Source organism: Fragaria vesca, linkage group LG4, assembly GCF_000184155.1.
Source record: "Fragaria vesca subsp. vesca linkage group LG4, FraVesHawaii_1.0, whole genome shotgun sequence".
NCBI classification, from domain to species: Eukaryota; Viridiplantae; Streptophyta; class Magnoliopsida; order Rosales; family Rosaceae; genus Fragaria; species Fragaria vesca.
Genome location: NC_020494.1, coordinates 13,707,094 through 13,725,486, shown reverse-complemented (window position 1 = coordinate 13,725,486; position 18,393 = coordinate 13,707,094).

Sequence of the window (18,393 nt, the reverse complement as noted above, 5' to 3'; positions counted from 1 at the left end):
AATACAAGCAAAGGAAACTGGAAGACTAGGTGAGCTTGCTGCTTTTAAATACTTCATTGATAAAGCTGGCAAATCAGCTGTGAAGTGGGTTAATGAGCATAGGGAAACAAGGCTACCATATGACATAATTGTAGACAATGAAGGTAGGAGAGAGTTCATTGAAGTTAAAGCAACCAGAAATCCAACCAAAGACTGGTTTGAAATGTCAGTGAGACAGTTGCAATTTGCAGTTGAGCAAGGTGAAGCTTTCAGTATTGCTCATGTCATTTTATCAGATAATGATGCTGCGACGGTGAGAATATACAACAATCTGGAGAAACTATTGATGATGCATAACAACCAGGAGCTACAGGACCAGGATTGCAAGCTGAAGTCAGTCGTCATGGTGCTTGAGCCACAGAAGGAATTTACCATTGTGTCCTGTAACTCACGTGATGGTGATGATCTCTGCATACTTGAAAATGGACTCAATACACTTGACCACTAAAACCGGTGCACTGATATAAAAATTATGGCAGAAATTAAGCTTTACATTTGGGATTTTGGTAATCTCCGACTTGTTGTGGCTTGAGTTTATCTGGGATTTGGTAATCTCCGACTTGTTGTGGCTTCAGTTTATCAATATATCAGGTACTTTTACTCAGACCTCAGATGATTTTTTTTTCTTGGTCTGATGATGTTATAAATGTAAATTTACCATAAATATATTTGTTGAGATGACGTCAGCGGAGGGTTACTGTTCTTAGGAACAGTGTCCTTTGACTCCTTTCTCTGGGTTCCAGAGTTATCTCAAAATTTCGCTTCTCATTTTATCCAGTGATGGAACCCAGCCACCCTTTCTCTCGCTAGCTGCCTCCTGAAGGTTCCAGAGCATCTCGACATCTTCTCCTTTTTTCCTCCCTTTATCCATCTGCTCTCTCTCTCTCTCTCAGAAAAGATCGCCGCTTCCATGCCCTCTCTTTGCCTTTGGTTTCGTTTTGTGATCGATTTCTGTTTGTTAGGAGGATTATTATCAAGCTCGGAATCTGCTGATGATGACGGAACTTGCTTGGATCTATTGTCGACGTCCTCCTTCCTTCAGCCGCCACTTCTCTTACCTCCGGCTCCCTCTCCCTCCTCACCGCCTCCCCTTTCTTTCTCCTCACCCCAGATCTGGTCTCACGACCACCCATCCACTATCCCCTTTTGTTTTTGAATTAGAATCATCCTTATTATCATTCCTTAATCTCATTCTTCTTTTGTAACTACTTCTGGATATGTCCTCAGCTTTACCTCTTTAATTTTCACTGTGTGATTTGCTATTCCAAACCAATGGCTTCGTGTGAGTTCCTATCTCCTTCTCTCTAGCATGCAAATACTAAATTTGAATTTGATTTTAGTAGATGTTACTCAAGTAACAAAATTGTTATGCTTGATTCATTGCTTTTGACTTTGAGAAAATTGGTTTTTGGTTTTTGATGTCTTCAGATTCTATTATCGACTGTTGTTCTTAGAAAGGAGTCTTCTATCAAGTCCAGGAAAGGTATTGCTTCTTCTTACTATGGGTAATTGGTTTTCAATCTATTCCTTGCTTGCATTCCTGCATAACCTATCAATCATAATTGGGTTTTATTTGCTTTACGTATTAATGAGATTGGAGTTGTAGCAGAAAGGTTGATTTGTGTATAAAGGCTGAGCACTTCCATTTTGTTTTGCAGGGTTTGTGAACAGTGTAGTGTCAAATTTTGTTACTCTTTTGGACTCAGGTATGAATTCCAATGATTATTGATAGCTGACCTTTTTCTTTTGGCATTGATAATGTCAATGTTTGCAGAGTCAGTGAGTTCTCATATAGTATTTGGTTTATAGGGTAAATGATGTTTGATGCCTTTTGTCAATTTTATTTGTAAGTTTTCAATTTGAATCTTTTGTTGGTTTTGTAAATGCAGATATAAAATTAGGTATACGGTGTTAAGAACTCGAGGTTACTTTTTGGTAATACATCATACATGTTAATGAATCAAGTGTTCATTTTGATTGTAAAGTGATTCTAAATTAGATGTTCAAAATATATGTATTCTATATCGAATTCTGATTTGCTCATCTAAAATGGCTGTTGGTTTTTTCCCTTTAGTAATCATAAAGGATTAATCTCAGTCTATTAATCTACAAGGTTTAATTTTCAGGTTAGCACTGCAAATATTGGTGTTGTGGATCCTTAAATTTTGTATATTTCCCAATTACAAGCTTTGGCTTCATGTTACCTATCTTTTCCTTTATTCATTTCGTTTTAAGTCGGATTTCCAAGCTTAAAGAAGCGTTCTTTTTGTTTGGAAATAAAGTGCGGTGTTAATACACAAATTCTCTTTCAGCTCTCCTCTTTTTGCATCAGTTCATATTTTCATGAGATAAGTCCAACAGTAATGCTTTATCTGCTATCCATGTACGAAACATGCAAGTGAATATTTACTAAATCATGTTTGCCCTTGGTTTGGAATTTTGTTGTTCTCTGGCTGTTTGTCATTTTAGCTTTCTACATTATATTGATTTCCCCTTTTCGTGCAAGTATGCATTCGTTTTATATTTGGAAAGCAATTGTATAGTTGTATTTATGGCCAGTTGTATAACGGTTTGTTCTTTTTTCTTTTGCAGATTTGGACAATATTCTATTGTCACATTCAGTGGCTAATATAGAGAACAGTTAGCTCTTGGCATTCTACATTATTTTGGTTTCCTCTTCTCTTGCAAGTATGCATTCCTTTCTAATTATTTTCTTGGTTTTTACTTATGTGAAACCACCACTTCAGTAACATGTTTAAGCAAATTTTGAATGGAATTCATATAATTGTATCTATGCTCAGTTATGTAAATGTTTTTTTTTCTCAGATTTGGGTACCAGTTTGTTGTTCCTTTGAATTCAGGTATATTACAGCTCCTTTGTATGTTTAAAATGAAATCATAATCAAGCTTTTTTTAAGATGTTGGATGTCAGTTTTTTTTACTTTACTCTGATTGAAAAGGGGATCTCAGTTTTGCGGTTGTTTGATTTTCGTCAGTATGTCCTTCTGTTAATCTTTTCTTCTTTGATTGCTACTTTCGACAAAGGACATTTAAGTTTTTGATTACTTTTTTGGAGTGTGATACATTTTGTGACGAGGGAAAAGGAACTGTGCTTGAAATTGGAGGATTTCTGATTAAGTTTCTAATTTCATAGATAGTCTCGGACTGCAGGAAATTTAAATTATCTTGGAATGATAAAACTTGAAACTGTTAGCCTTTGGTTGGTAACAGAATCATAGCTTTTTTATTTTCTTTTGAAACCTAAAGGCATGGACAAACTGTCCTTTTTTTTTTCCTTTCTCTTACATAAGTTATACTAATCCTTACAGTAGACTTGACAACATCAAATTAATGTTGAGAGAAGTCTAACTCAGTTGAACTGTTGAAGGATTAAGAACTTGCAATTTTAGATGGCTTTTAGTCCATCTGGGATTTGATAGTACCTCTTGATATGCTGAGACATTCATACTAATATTCCATTTAATTTTTCAGTGGTTTCTACTTATTGATATGTGAATGTAAAACTGATTTCATTTGGTATGTGAAAGAGAAATTTTTCCTAAACTTTTGGTTCAATTATGTTTCAAATTTAGTTGGTAGCTAGTGTTAGAGCATCTCCAACAATTTCCCCAAAATTTCTCTAAAATAATGAAGCAAAAGCCAAAATCTCCAAAAATCCAAAAAAAATTATGCTCCAACTCCAACAGCTTCTCTATTTTGGAGATTTCAGCATTTATTACAACAATAAAAAATGCTATATGATTATTCATAATAACAAAAAAAATTATATATTTCATTGTAACATAAATTACTCAATAAAATATTCTAGATTTTTGTTCTTATCGTTGGAGCACATGAAAAATTAATATTTGGGGAAGAAAGACTTTGCTGCAGATTTGGGAAAATAGTGCTTTTTTTTCTTCTCCATCCCCATTTTAGGGAATGCTGTTGGACCACAAAACAACCTAATATTCCCCAAAATTGATAAAATCAAGAAAATGGGGAAGCTGTTGGAGATGCTCTTAGTCTCGAGGAAACAATTGGCGTTGTGTTTTTGAGATTGTGCACTAGCTAGACTGTTAGTAACTCAACTGTCTACAATTGCCAATGTTATATTCTTTCGCCTTGAATCTTTACCTAATGTCCTCAATGTTCTTCTCAGTTGTATTCTAATTATTTCATTTTCAGTTTCATGTTTATTACCTTTTGTACTATGATTGATTCTTATATTGTGGTACATTTCACAGATATGCAACGTGGAAATCGTAACTGCATACACTTAAGAAAATGATTTTTGCCTCAACTTTTATACTACTCCAGACTCTGCTTTATGAACTTACGAACCAAAACAATTGGAGCATTTATTATTTTGGACATGACACAACACAAAGTGTTGTTTTTGTAATAGCCCGACTTTCACTGTGATATGTATATGAATGTGCAATGTGTATCGTTGATGGAATTTGATGTTGTATGATGTATGTGTAAAGACGGTTGCATTAATCAAGTAATCTTTTTCTCTAATTCTTCAGCTTCAATTACGAACGTACACCGCGGAAAAGCGCGGGTCCTAATTCTAGTACCAATCTTATTAATGAATGTAGAGTGATTTTTGATTCTTTATACACCATGTTCAATTGTTACACAATTTTGGAACAATGTTTCTGTTGGTTAGGTTTCACAATAGGTGAACATGGTGAAAAGTGTAGTTTTTATATATTTTTTTTTACTCTTATTAAGACAACTAGTATTTCATGAATCAAATTCGTATTGTTTCACATAGAATGAAAAGACATGCCACTAAATAAAAAGAGAATTGAAATCTACACACCAAGATTTGAAATCCACACACCTATTTAATTTTTTAATAATACTTTCTCTCTCCTCATTGTTTACTTCCGGAAATGCCCTTCAGTTAAATCTACTTTTCTTATTATAATTGTTCTCTCCCTGTCTCGCTCTTTTCTCACTCTCTCGATTCATCTTATCCGCTAAAAACTTTCTGGTTCACCCATAGATATAGAGCCTACACTCCATCAAGATTCAAGACTGCTACTAGTAGAATACATTGAGGCCGAACCCAAAGGAATTGATGGAAGGATTTGTTGAAGTCACCTGATCCTATATCAAATTCGAGGATGTTTCTTCAGCCTTTTCTTTGCCATTTCAAGTTCTGAGTTTTGAACATCGAGACCATGGGTCGACATGGGGAATTTCCCAAAGAGAAGAACCTCCAATTTCAACATACACAAACATATATAAGGTACTTGTCCTACCTTGATTTAATCGAAAGGTTCAATTTTGATCAATTAATTTCAAGTTTTTGTCAAAATATATGGTTTGTATCTCTTAAAGTGGAGAAATTTTTAAATGCTACGAGAGAACCACGTGGCAGTCTGACGTGGTCCTACGTTCCAATCAAATTTAGACATGTGGATTTTTTACAACTAAAATATAAACAAATATTTTCTATTTTTTGTGAAATGACATTCATGGGTATTTAGCAAGTTCAAACTAGGTTCTAGGGTATAGGGTTTAAAGTTTATGGTTAGGGTTTAGGGTATAGGGTTTAGGGTTTGGGGTTTAGGGCTTAGGGTTTAGTATTAAAAAACAACAGAAAACCTAAAATGGTCTTTGACAAAATAGCTGAAATAATTTTTCGTGAAGAAAATCTACATGTCTAAATTTGATTAGAAAGTAGGACCACGTCAGACTGCCACGTGGTCCTCTCGTAGCACTGAAAAATTTCTCCTTAAAGTGTTATGGGCTTTGTCATTTGACTCGTTTATGATGATTTTGAAAAGTAATGTTTGACCTGGATTGAAATTTGATTGCTAACCTATTTGATTGCTAACCTTTATGTTTTCCCATTGTTTGCCCGCTTATACTCCATTTGCCCTAATTTTTCATTGTCTGATCTCTTTTCTATGTTAGTTTCTCCGTTTTAAATTTAATTTTGTACTCAGATCAGTTACAAGTACACTAAACCATCTTCTTTACCTTTCCTCTTAGCAATTGAAGAAGAGCCCCTGCTGCTTAGTTGCAAATACAAGTAACTCTGTTTTGTTCATGTTTGATGGAATGTCAGGTATGCATCCTTTTATTTTCTTCTGAGTACTCTAAAATTAAAATGTCAGAGTTGCAAGAGACGACAAGTCGACAACTAGCTATTCCGTATAAGCTCATTTTGTAAAGCTGTCATTTTCCCTTCATTTTGTTATCTAAAACTGAGTAGCAACTGATACTAAATAATGTGTGTTGTTTACGGTATAATGAAAAAAAAGTGATCATGTTCCCTTCATTTTGTTATGTGAAACTAAATAGCGACATGGTTTATGTTGGTTTTTGTAGTCTTCTCTAATGTATTTTGCTTATTGTACTAAAATATGAGTTTTGTTTTGGTTTTTATAAACTAGATTTGACCGCACTAGTTAAGGAGTCATAAGTATTGCATTGAAGGCTTGTTGCACCTTATGTTTTGAATCAGGGCTGCTTTGTTTTTTTTATTTTGGGCACCCTTTTATTCTTTGGAAAGAGAATCAGGGCTACTTATCTTGGAAGTTTTTGTATTTTGAATATGAAGTTGAATTCTAAGTGTTCTCTTGTTGCCTCTTGAGTTAAGTAAGTTGAAGTGTTGCAGACAATTTTTTTTCTTTTCTTTTAGACTTTGAGAGTAGATGCTTGGAGTTATTAACATAGAAATGTTGCACGTTTTGAGATAGGAAACAACAAGTCACAAGAGAAAATCATATCGATATTGATTCTTATCTACAAGAATAAGGTGTGAGAAAAAAGAATGAATGTCACAGAATTTCGAAAAAAAAAAAGAAAAAAAAGAAAAGAAAAAAGGCAATGAGAAGAGACTGAGAAAAGATGAAGAGGAATAGTATGTTATGTGGTCATGAGGGAGAGCATATAAAAATAAAAGTAGATTTAACTGAATGGTATTTCTGGAAGTAAACAATGAGAAGAGAGAAAATATTATAAAAAAAATTGAATGGGTATGTGGATTTCAAATATTGGTGTGTAGATTTCAGTACCCATAAAAAAATATGGTGTGAAAAAGTATAGTTGTCATTTTTAGAAACATTATTATTTTTTGATGGAATAGACGTCAAGACTTTAATAAACAAAAAAGAAATGAGAATTACAACATGACATGCCCGCAAGGGCACGAGAATGAATGTCATGGAAGGGTGCTTTAGAGCATCCTACCGAAACTACCATGAAAGTACTCAAAAACTAAGAACCAGAAAACCTGAGCAACTAACAAATGACAGAAAGAGTTGGAACCTCCAACCCTAACCTTTTATTCCAAGGAACCGGGACTACCTTACATAAAGGGAGTAGCTCTGGTGTCTTCAACCGCCTCCATCGCCATATCCTCCGGTGTAGTACCAACCGAGTCCTCTAGTATAGTGCTAACCGAGTCCTCCTCTCCCATGTTCAAAGTCCTTTTTGCAGAACCAAAGGACCTCTTCGTGGACTTTGAGCTCTTGGTATGTGCCTTCGTGTCCAACTGCTAAGGATTGATTGCCTCCTCCCGCTTTTTGTTCAATGAACCTTTCGGATGCCCGACTTTACATTTCTTCAGGGGTGATACGATCAGAGATCCTGCCAAGTGAGGGAGGGAAAGCTCTAGGATTGGACCGAGCTTAGAATGCTCAGTCGCCCCAATGCAGCCGTACCTTTCTGATGCTTGCCATAATCCTCAAGCATAAAGGATGTTGCAGACTGTTTCTTCCTAGCTAATGCAAGTGTCAGAGTCTTGGTTTGAGAAACCAACGTCTGAGCGTGGGGAGTGGCAATTGACATCGGTTTAGGTAAACGCTAGAAGGAAGCAGTCAGCGTTGCCGCCGTCATACCCGGCTTGGACAAGACAAAACCCGAAGTTGGAAACGGGTTAGCAATAGATAAGCTGCTGCTAGGGTTAGAGTTAGGGTTAACCCTAATTCTAGTCCCTGGTTCCCCCACCGTCGCCGACATGTTAGGTGGACCTTGACAGATTTCGGCCTTGTGTTCTAGTAAACCGCAAACTCTGCAAAAGCCACACATACGCTCATATTTGAATGTGAGCATTGTAACTGTCAGATAAGCACCTTCGCCAAACTCAAAACACATGGGAGGGAACGCCTGCTTCACCGGACAGAAAATCTGATGGTTGATCCGAGCCCTAGCCCTGGAACCATTAAGCAGCTTGGGGTTATCATGAGTGATAATTCGTCCAAGCGTTGAACACACCATATAGAGCGCCTTCTTAGTCATTAGATCTTGTGGGAGTCCAAAAACTTTAACCCACATCGGAATAGAGATGATTGGGACTGTCGCCGCATCAGAACGACCATCATATTCCGCCAACGCAAAAATCGTTTTCCTATAGAACTATGACCTGCTCTTGATCATGTCCTTTCGATTTGCCTCCTCCATGAACCGGAGGATATACCGCTCACCTTGTGGTCCGATAGTGAGCCGGTTTCTCAGACCCCAGATGTATCCCGTTGTGGCCATGAAAGCCCTAGGCTCCACCTTCTTCTTTGGAGAGAGGAGCCGCCTTACTGCATATGAATGGCCTAAAAAAGCCGTTGCCCCCGCCGCCCCAAACGAAACCTTCCCATTCTCTGAGTTCGCCATCTCAGCCGCAAGTCGGGAAACTTTGTCAACCATCATTGTCGAGAGATGTGTTTGCCAAAAGTTTCTAAACCCCTAATGAGAACCCTAGAGAGAGAGAGAGACTTTTCTTTGTCATTTTTAGGAACATAACTTGAACCTATACAAATGATACAAAACTAAACACTAAACTTTAAATTTAACTATCCCTAGACTTTCATTTTTCAACAGTTTTATCAATTCCAGAGCTGGGTAGCTCGTGGTTTCGAGCGTAAAATTAGGTTAAGAGCTAGATTGTTTTGGCTCATGGATGTTGCTCTTGGCAACAGACCCAAAACTACAGATCTCTAACGACGAATTTTAGAGACTTCAGTTTGCATATAGAAGAAGGAAGTGAAGCTGACTTTTGGCCTGAAGCAGTGGGGCTTCTTCATTCCTCCAGTCGTTGGAGCTGACTTCTTGGTCGCCAGCTTGTTGCTCAGCGCCTTGCCTCTGATGGATTTTCAAGCATTCTCCATGGTTTAAGTCATATATGAGATCTTGTATTGATTTAAGGTTTTGGGTTTATTTTTTCAAGATTTAAAAAGGGCTGTAGATTGATATTCTAGACATCATATTTTCTTCAAAAATGGAGGAAACTGTTGGCATTAGAGAAGATGGACGGCGAATGACTTCTCTTTTGATGAGATGAAGGCAAAACTGCAAATGAATTAGTAATCAACATAAAATATATTAAAATTAGGTGCTTAGAGTGTGGAATGTAATTTAGAGAATGTAAATTTCGAAACAAAAGAAACATAGCGTTTATCGAAAAAAAAAAAAAACAAACCAACACCGCAAAACCTAAATTACATTTTTGAATTTAAAATGTCACAAACCAACATAAAACGTCACAAAAGGGCTGACATTTGTGAGATATTAACAAAACAAATCTGAGTACGTAGTACTCCGAGTATTGTGGTTGTCTTTGGAACGTCTGTTGTGTATGTAGTACTCCGAGTACTGTGGTTGTTTTTGGACTTTGTCAAGCGGTGAAATTACAATTTTTTACTTTTGATATGAAGCACGCGCGGTTGGCGCGTCTCGCGTGGACAAGAGAGCAGGTTTATTGAGTTTTAATCGTCAGGGGTAGTGAGGAACTACGAGAAACTGGTGTTTCGGTCTGGGTATATCTCCACCATATCTCTTATCGATCTTCGTTTTCTGGGGTTGAATCCAATGGTGTCTCCTGAAAATCCACAACTACACCTCTGTCGTCATCCCAGCAGAAGACTGTCGTTCCTCCCTGCTAAACCCTATCCCTGATCTTCATATATGTATTCTACCTCTCAAATTTCCATATTTCCTAACTTTCCAGATCTTTATGTTTTTGCCTCACAAATATACATGATCGGCTATTAGTGATTTATATGGTGCAACCCTATAGCAATGGGTTTGACAGTAATAACCGATTCCCACTCATTCAGTCGCCTTCGCCCCATCGTTTCTGGGTCGAGCGAGTAGCGACGATAAGCTTTGTGGCTGTGAGAGAGGGTTAAGCACGAGTCTAGTGAAGCATCTAGCTCTGAGTTTGACTTGGACTCCGATGGAAGAGACTGTAATTTAGTTTAGTAGAACCTATTTTTGATGAACACCAGTTGATATAGTTGTCATGCAATCTTGACCACAGACGAAGCAGTGCACCATAAACATTTACAGTGTTAAGCAAAAATGACATGCAAGGCAATATTGTTCTTTTGGGAGAAAGGATTAGTGTCAAATTCATTATGTCTTCCTAAAATCTGTGATTTGGCTAAAGATACCTGAACCTTTATTTACTGTAAAATTCTGTAAAATATGGGTGGTTGATGTAATTTTCATATAGCTGGGGGCAGCTGTGTTGTGTTGAATTTCAGCAGGACTTGGTAACTCCTATTGATCTGAAATTTTGTGGCGTTATACTTCCAGGTGTGTATTGTTAACTGGAAATTTTGTGTTATTTGATATTTAGATAGTGATTTTCTTAAGTTCAGAGTTCTGTGCTGAAACTCGTGTTATATGCATTGCAGCTGTTTCCATTTGCATTTTATTAGGATTTATGATTCCGTTTGACTTGAAATTTTCTGTTTGGAAATTCCATGTGTACTACTGATAAGATATATGTGCATGTCTCAAACTATAGACACCAATGAGTTTACTATAGACACCATTAATATATCACTTGAATCACCTAACAACCAGTGCCCAGATCATTATCTCATCTCCTCTGTGAATTAGAAAATGTGATTACACACTCACTTAGATGCGATGTAACAGCTCACCTGAAAATTTGGTCAACCCCAAATCAACGTCACTTATCACACTCTAAATATATTACCTACACTCTTTTGTGACTTATTTATCTCGTTTGTTTCACACACTCTGTCATGTAGATGAGATGTGACTTATTCACCAATTTTCGATAATGTTTTGAGTCTGGATCCACTCGGTCAACCTTTAACCAACATCACTTGTTACACGAAAACGCTATTACCCACCCCTTCTTGACTTATTTTGGTCGATTTTTTCGTACACACACTCTCACGTAGATGAGATGTAGCTTCCTATCTAGAAATTTGGAGAATGTAACCTCCCGACGATAGGGCTCTTCATAAGGAAGATCAAGCATAAATAGGGTTGACCGCCTTGATCGGAGTCAAAACATTATCGAAAATGTGTAATTTTTCTACCATAGCCGTATTTCACTATACCTATCACATCCTATAGACGATTTTTTAAAATTTTGTTTGCAAGATATAGCTGCTTCATAAAGGTGTACACTTGCATAAAACCTATTATACATGTTATACTACTTTAGTAGACACGTTGTGGTTCCAATGACTAAAATAAAAAAAAATTAAATCTTGACTGTCTAATGTGATCAATGTATTTAAATACAGCTATAGACAAAAATTCACCAATTTTCGATAACGTTTCAGTCTCAGTTCACTCGGTCAACCTTAAACACACGTCACTTATTACACGAAAACGCTATTACACACCCCTTCTTGACTTATTTTTGTCGATTCTTTCGCACACACACTCTCACGTAGATGAGATATAACAGCCTATTTAAAATTTGGGAAATTTAACCTTCCGACGATAGGGCTCCCCATAGGGAAGATTAAGCGTAAATAGGGTTGACCACCTTGATCGGAGTCGAAACGTTATCGAAAATATGTAATTTTTCTACCATAGCTGTATTTCACTATACCTATCACATCCAATAGAAGATTTTTCAAAATTCTGTTTACAAGATATAGTTGTTTCACAAAGATGTACACTCGCATAAAACCTACTATACAAGTTATACCACTTTAGTAGACACGTTGTGGTTCCAATGACCAAAATAAAATTAAAAATTAAATCTTGACCGTCCGATGTGATCAGTGTATTTAAATACGGCTATAGACAAAAATTCACCAATTTTCGATAATGTTTGTCTCGATCAACCATAAACTGATGTTACTTATTACACGAAAACTTTATTACCCACCCCTCTTGACTTATTTTTGTCGATTATTTTGCACACACACTCTCATGTAGATGAGATGTAGCAGCATATCTAAAATTTTGGGGAATTTAACCTCCCGACGATAGGCCTCCCCATAGGGAAGATTAAGCATAAATAGGGTTGACCGCTATGATCGGAGTCAAACGTTATCGAAAATATGTGATTTTTCTATCACAGCCGTATTTCACTATACTTATCACATCTTATGGACGATTTTTCAAAATTTTGTTTCCTCCACGTTGTTGTTGTATAATGTGTTGTTGTCCACATAACAAAGTAACAAAGTTAAACATAAGTAGACATACTAGGATTTAATTGAAATAAATATGTGAAAATAAAAATTTCACCTTCTGATGTGGTCATGGTAATTAAATATGTCTACTGAGAAAAATCCAACCGTTTCAGATTTGTTACACCCCCCATCAAATCGTTTAACCTTAATTCAATCTCATTTTTTACACGAAACACGGTTGACCGATATCGTGCGGAACTCTATTTTTCCCCCTTTTTGAACTTAAAACTCGTATATATGAGATTTACGAACCTATGAATTTTTTTTGTTAAATTGACCTACCGGTGGTTAGGCTCCTCATAGGTGCACTTAAGCGTAATTAAAGTTGACCACACTTATCGAGGCCCAAACATTACAGGAAGGTTGTGATTTTTCAACCTTTGACGTATTTCACTATACCTATCACATCCTATTTCACAAGATTTTCAAATATTTTGCTTTTTCTGTATAGTTGGTTCACAATGATGTAGACTTACATAAACAAGTTATACCGCTATGGTCAAAAATCTTATGAAATAGGCCGGGATTGGTATGGTGAAATACGGCTATGGTTGAAAAATTACATAATTCCAGTAACGTTTGGTCCCTGATAGCAGCGGTCAAACCTATTTATGTTTAATCTTCCCTATGAGGATCCCTATCTTTAGGAGGTAAACGTTTTCAAATTTTTACATAGGTGGTTAGATCTCATTTTTGTGAGAGTTTAATGTGTGAAAGAATCGACCAAACTAAGTCACAGAGAGCTAGGTAAGAGCGTTTCTATGTGTTAAGTCACGATGGATTAGGGTTGACCGTTTCAATCGAGTCTCAAATGTTGCCGAATCCAGTTGAATTTTTTACCATAGATATGTTTCGCTATATTGATCATATCAGACGGTCGGATTTTCATTTTGTGAATTTAGTCCTTGGAATCACAACGTGCCTACTAATGTGATATAACTTTTTTAGTAGATATATGCAAGTGCACATCATTGTGAACCAACTATACAAAGGGAGCCAAATTTTCAAAAATCTTTGTGAAATAGGTTGGGATCGGTATGGTGAAATACAACTATGGTTGAAAAATTACATAATTTCGGTAACGTTTGGTCCCCAATAACAGCGGTCAAAACCTTTCCAAGTCTTCACTGTTGGAGCCACTGCCTACACAACCAATACAAAATCCAAATAAGACACTAAAATCGAAAGCCAGAACCTTTCCAAGTCCAAATTGAACAACAACTACTTTGTTTTACTAAAATCCCAAATGCTCTAGACACGTCAAACTGAACAATGACTAAAACTTCAACAAAACAAAGACTAAAACTTTACATTCAACTCAACACAGACTGTATAAACGACACAAACCCAGAAAAACCTTACTTTGAACTTGGGACAAGTATATGATCACAGATGATAGTTTACATAATTATTGCATGTACTGAAGCAGCCACTAGGCTCCTGGCTGTATTCGCAATGTATGTAAGGCTCAAACAGATAAACAGTCCATACAACTATGAGGTAACCATAGATCCAAAATCTGAACAACATGCTGCTATTTTCTTATCATAAGTAGCCACAACTGGTACAATAATAATAATAATAATAATAATAATAATAAGTAATTAGCCTATCATTTTGACTATGGAAATGTATTAACGAAAACATGTACATTGAGCTTGACTGCTGTACATACAGTTTCATTTTCCCATGTCCTCTGAAATCACAACAAAGTAGTAAGCATATCATGATAGCATATTTTCCGCTAATGATGGCACACAGTACAACTGTGAATTTTATAAGATAATTAAAAATTGCATCACCCTCAAGACTCACTTGTCAATTTGAGCAACATTTTTTTTGAATGGCAGTAACAAAATATCCCTATGCTGCCTGTTAAAAAAAAGGGGAATTTTCATATACACCCAATTTTAAAGAGTAGTTTTAAATAAAACCCATATCATATTCCTATCTGATAGACATCTAAAATATATCAATTATGATAAATATTATGTCTTATTTTTTCTAAATTTTACACAATTGCCATCATTCAACTATAACATATCAATATAATAAATAAGCTTAATTGATGTTGTCTTAAATACCTTGATTATCAGTTTTTCTTTTAACACTAACATTTTTCAATCAATTTGCAAGAATCATGTAGTTTTCTTTATTTTTATGAAAATATATAGATTAAAGGAATTCATTCTCTAATCTATACATAAGGTAAAATATAATATGAATAAGATATATGATCTAAACCTTATACCATATACCCTAAACCCTATACCCTATACCCTAAACCCTAAACCCTATACCCTAAACCCTAAACCTTATACCCTAAACCCTAAACCCTATACCCTATACCCTGAACCTATACCCTAACTCTATACCCTAAACCCTATAGCTTAACCCTATACCCTAAATCCAATTTTGGGTTTCTTCGTTTTAGGTATATTATCGTATCATGGCCTATTTAATATGTACATTAGAAAGGTAAGTAGTAGAGAGTAAAATGTTCTCTCGATTAGGATGAGAAATGATATAATAATACACCTAAAAAGAAGAAAATTAATCAAATAACAAGAATGTGTATCTTACAGTTAGACATTTTTCGACTATGTAGAGAGACATCAAATGTGAGCTTAAGAATGAAAAGTATCTTCCTATTACAAATGACATACTTCTGTATATAGCATATATATATACACTCAAGTTAGTAATAACAAGGTAAGAAATTAAAGAATGTAATTGATTATGACGAAGTTAAATCTAACTAAATTTTAGCTAGTATTTGAGTTTCAAATTGATGCTAAAATTGAGAAATATACCAAATTTAGCTTTCTACTGTCTGAAGGGCAAATTAGAGAAACCAAAAAATGAAGAAAACTATTAATTATAGACATTTGCTCTATATGGTATGTTTGCTTATGTGGAGTGGGTGTAAAATAAAAGAAAAATATTTATGGGTTTATCTTAAAAGAGGTCTAGCATTTTGGGTTTTTATCTAATTTTCTCTAAAAAAAATTGAAGGCTCAGCTAAACTAGAGACACATGAGAGGATCAAGAATACCTTATCTAGACTCAAAATTTCCAAAAATAGAAGCAGTAAAGGAAGAACAATATTGCAGTTGACAGCTGAAGTACTTAGAAAATCTTGAAGTGGTAGTCAGTACCACCAGTGATAAAGCTAGCAGAGCAACATAAATGAGGAAGGAATAATTCCATTGAATAACTATAACATAAATATACATTGACAATAAACATGAAACATATGCAAAACTCACACCGATAATAAGAATTACTGAATTAGCATTGAAGAACCAAAAGCAACATCACATCAGACAAAACAAGTGAAAATTAATAATGGAAGATCATATACTTTATTCATAGTCAAGTGAAGATGAGAAAATATGCAAGAACCTTCAACTTTCTTTTCTATATTTGCATTTTTAAACTTTCCACTCCAGTAAAACGGAGGAAAGGATTTGCCTAATTAAAGATTTGAAGATCTTTTTGTTTTTATCAATCTATTTTTGTGTCTACCAAATTACATGTGAAATTAAGAGTAAGAGCAACCTACAAACTTAATACTATTTTTCCTCTCTCTTTCCAATATAACAACATGGCCATACTCACTTTAAAAATGAATACTGCTGCAATTAAACCAGTCTGCGCATAATCTAGGACTGGGTATGTACCACTGAGTAGTGCTCCATCTACTGCCTGTGAATATAAAATAATGTCACATAACAAGAGATGTGAAATCAAGGGCAATTGAATCAGTGCTCATTTCACATTTCAAATATGCCCAATGAAATAGAACCACAGTAGCTGATCACTTGCACATCTAAGGTCTCATTCAAATCCAGATCACTATGAATAAGCTAATACACTATAGAGTAACCCTTAGTCTTATTGCTTTTCACGAATAAATAAAATACAAAATCAAGTTTTGGTTAGAGTTGTTAACAGAACAGATGGATTTATACCTTCAACCATGGAGGACCACGAAGTCTCTCACGTTCACGGCTTCTTGTTTTTGAAATTCTAGAAGAAGTATCCATCTACCTTGACACCAAAATATTGTATTTCAGCTATTGCACCAAAATAAGTCATGAGCAATCTACTCTCATAACAAAAGCTAACATACATAAAGAATATAGTAACAACTACTTTACCACTGATTACACTAACACTATAGAAACACAAAAGAACCCAAATAAATTTTTGCCACACTATACCAGCTCTTGCCCAATAGCTCGACAGACTTGAATCCCAAGTGCATGTAATCCTAAAGAATAAAATCTTGTCGAAGACCAACCTATGAATGATGAACGTCTGGTTCCATGTGCATAAAAGCAATATCAGTCAAAAATTGGAACCATGTCACCCTTTGTGAAGTCTTATTTTCAGCATAAAAGCCTGATACTAAGTTCATAGATACAATAAGAACAAACCTTACAAATTAAAATTATCATTATTGTTTTTTTTTTTTGATTGAAAAATTATCATTATTGTTAATAATCACAATGTACAAATGCAATGATATGATCTCTCATTAGACAGGTGCTTTTGACACGAGAAATAGTATATAGAAGTAAAATCTGCTCCTGATATCAAAATGGTTAATGTGTTAGTAAAATTTCATGGATATAGTGAAATAGCTGAGCAGTTAAAAACATTCAAAAACTTCTTACTAGTTGTTTATATATAGCCAAATTATTCAAGCATGAAGCACGATTTGATACCATCAGAGTAATATGAAACACAGGCAAAAGCCAAAACATGAATACAGTGAAAGATAGCATTTCCACATTTTCATCGAAGAACACATTCAGAAACGAACAGATACAAATAAACCCAATATCAAAACCCACTCAGCTCCACATTTCTCACTTGTTGAACCATAAAGCACCAAAATTTGTAGTAAGTCAATTCAAAATAAAGAACAACAATTACATTCCTTCTTGCAAAGAACAACAAGGCGATTACGTTTCTTCATGCTATCAACACCCTAGCCCACACAGACCTTTAATTTTTCACATCACGATAGTGCAAATCACAGTAGATATACACAATTTCAATTATAGTTTCATACTAACAACAAACTAACTTTGTACGAATCAAGTACAACGATGACCCAAGGTTTTGAAAATCATCGGGAGTCCAACGGTGGTTCGTGATAATACCACTGTGGTTCAGCAGAAGACCACCGAATCCCGAATCCAGATCTGATTCTACCTCTCAAATGATTTATGCTTTTGCCTTAAGAATATACCCGATCGGGTATTACCCAATGCAAATCTTCTTCAACACACCTTTCATTAATGAAGTTACCCACCTCCGTATCGTCGATCACAGAGGGAGAATTACCTAGAGTCATGCACATCACGCGCTAAATGGGATACAAAACCTTCTCCAACCGCTGCTTGACACGTGCTCCAGACAGTCGCAGTACTCAAGGTACTGCGTACATTCCAGAACACACCAACAAATCTTCTCCAAACTCTTATTCACATATGAAATCCTCAAAGACATCAACCTAAAGTATATGTATATATGTATACGATTTTTCTCAGTTGCGGACGTCCGCACCAAAGTTTTGGTGCAGATTTCCATTTTTGCACCACTTTTCGATTGAATTTCTTCATTTCCACCGTCTAGTATCTAGATAATATTGTGTAGATCATCTCTGCAAAATTTCAGCCAATTTGGTGATTATTAAGGCCCTCAAACTCGAAAAACAAATGGACGGACTGAATTTTGTCTGGTTCATGTTTATACCAGAAAAACATAATTTTGAGGGCCTTAACGAATACCAAATTGGCTGAAATTTTGCAGAGATGATCTATACAATATTATCTAGATACTAGACGGTAGAGATGAGGAAATTCGATCAAAAAAGTGGTGCAAAAATGGAAATCCGCACCAAAACCAT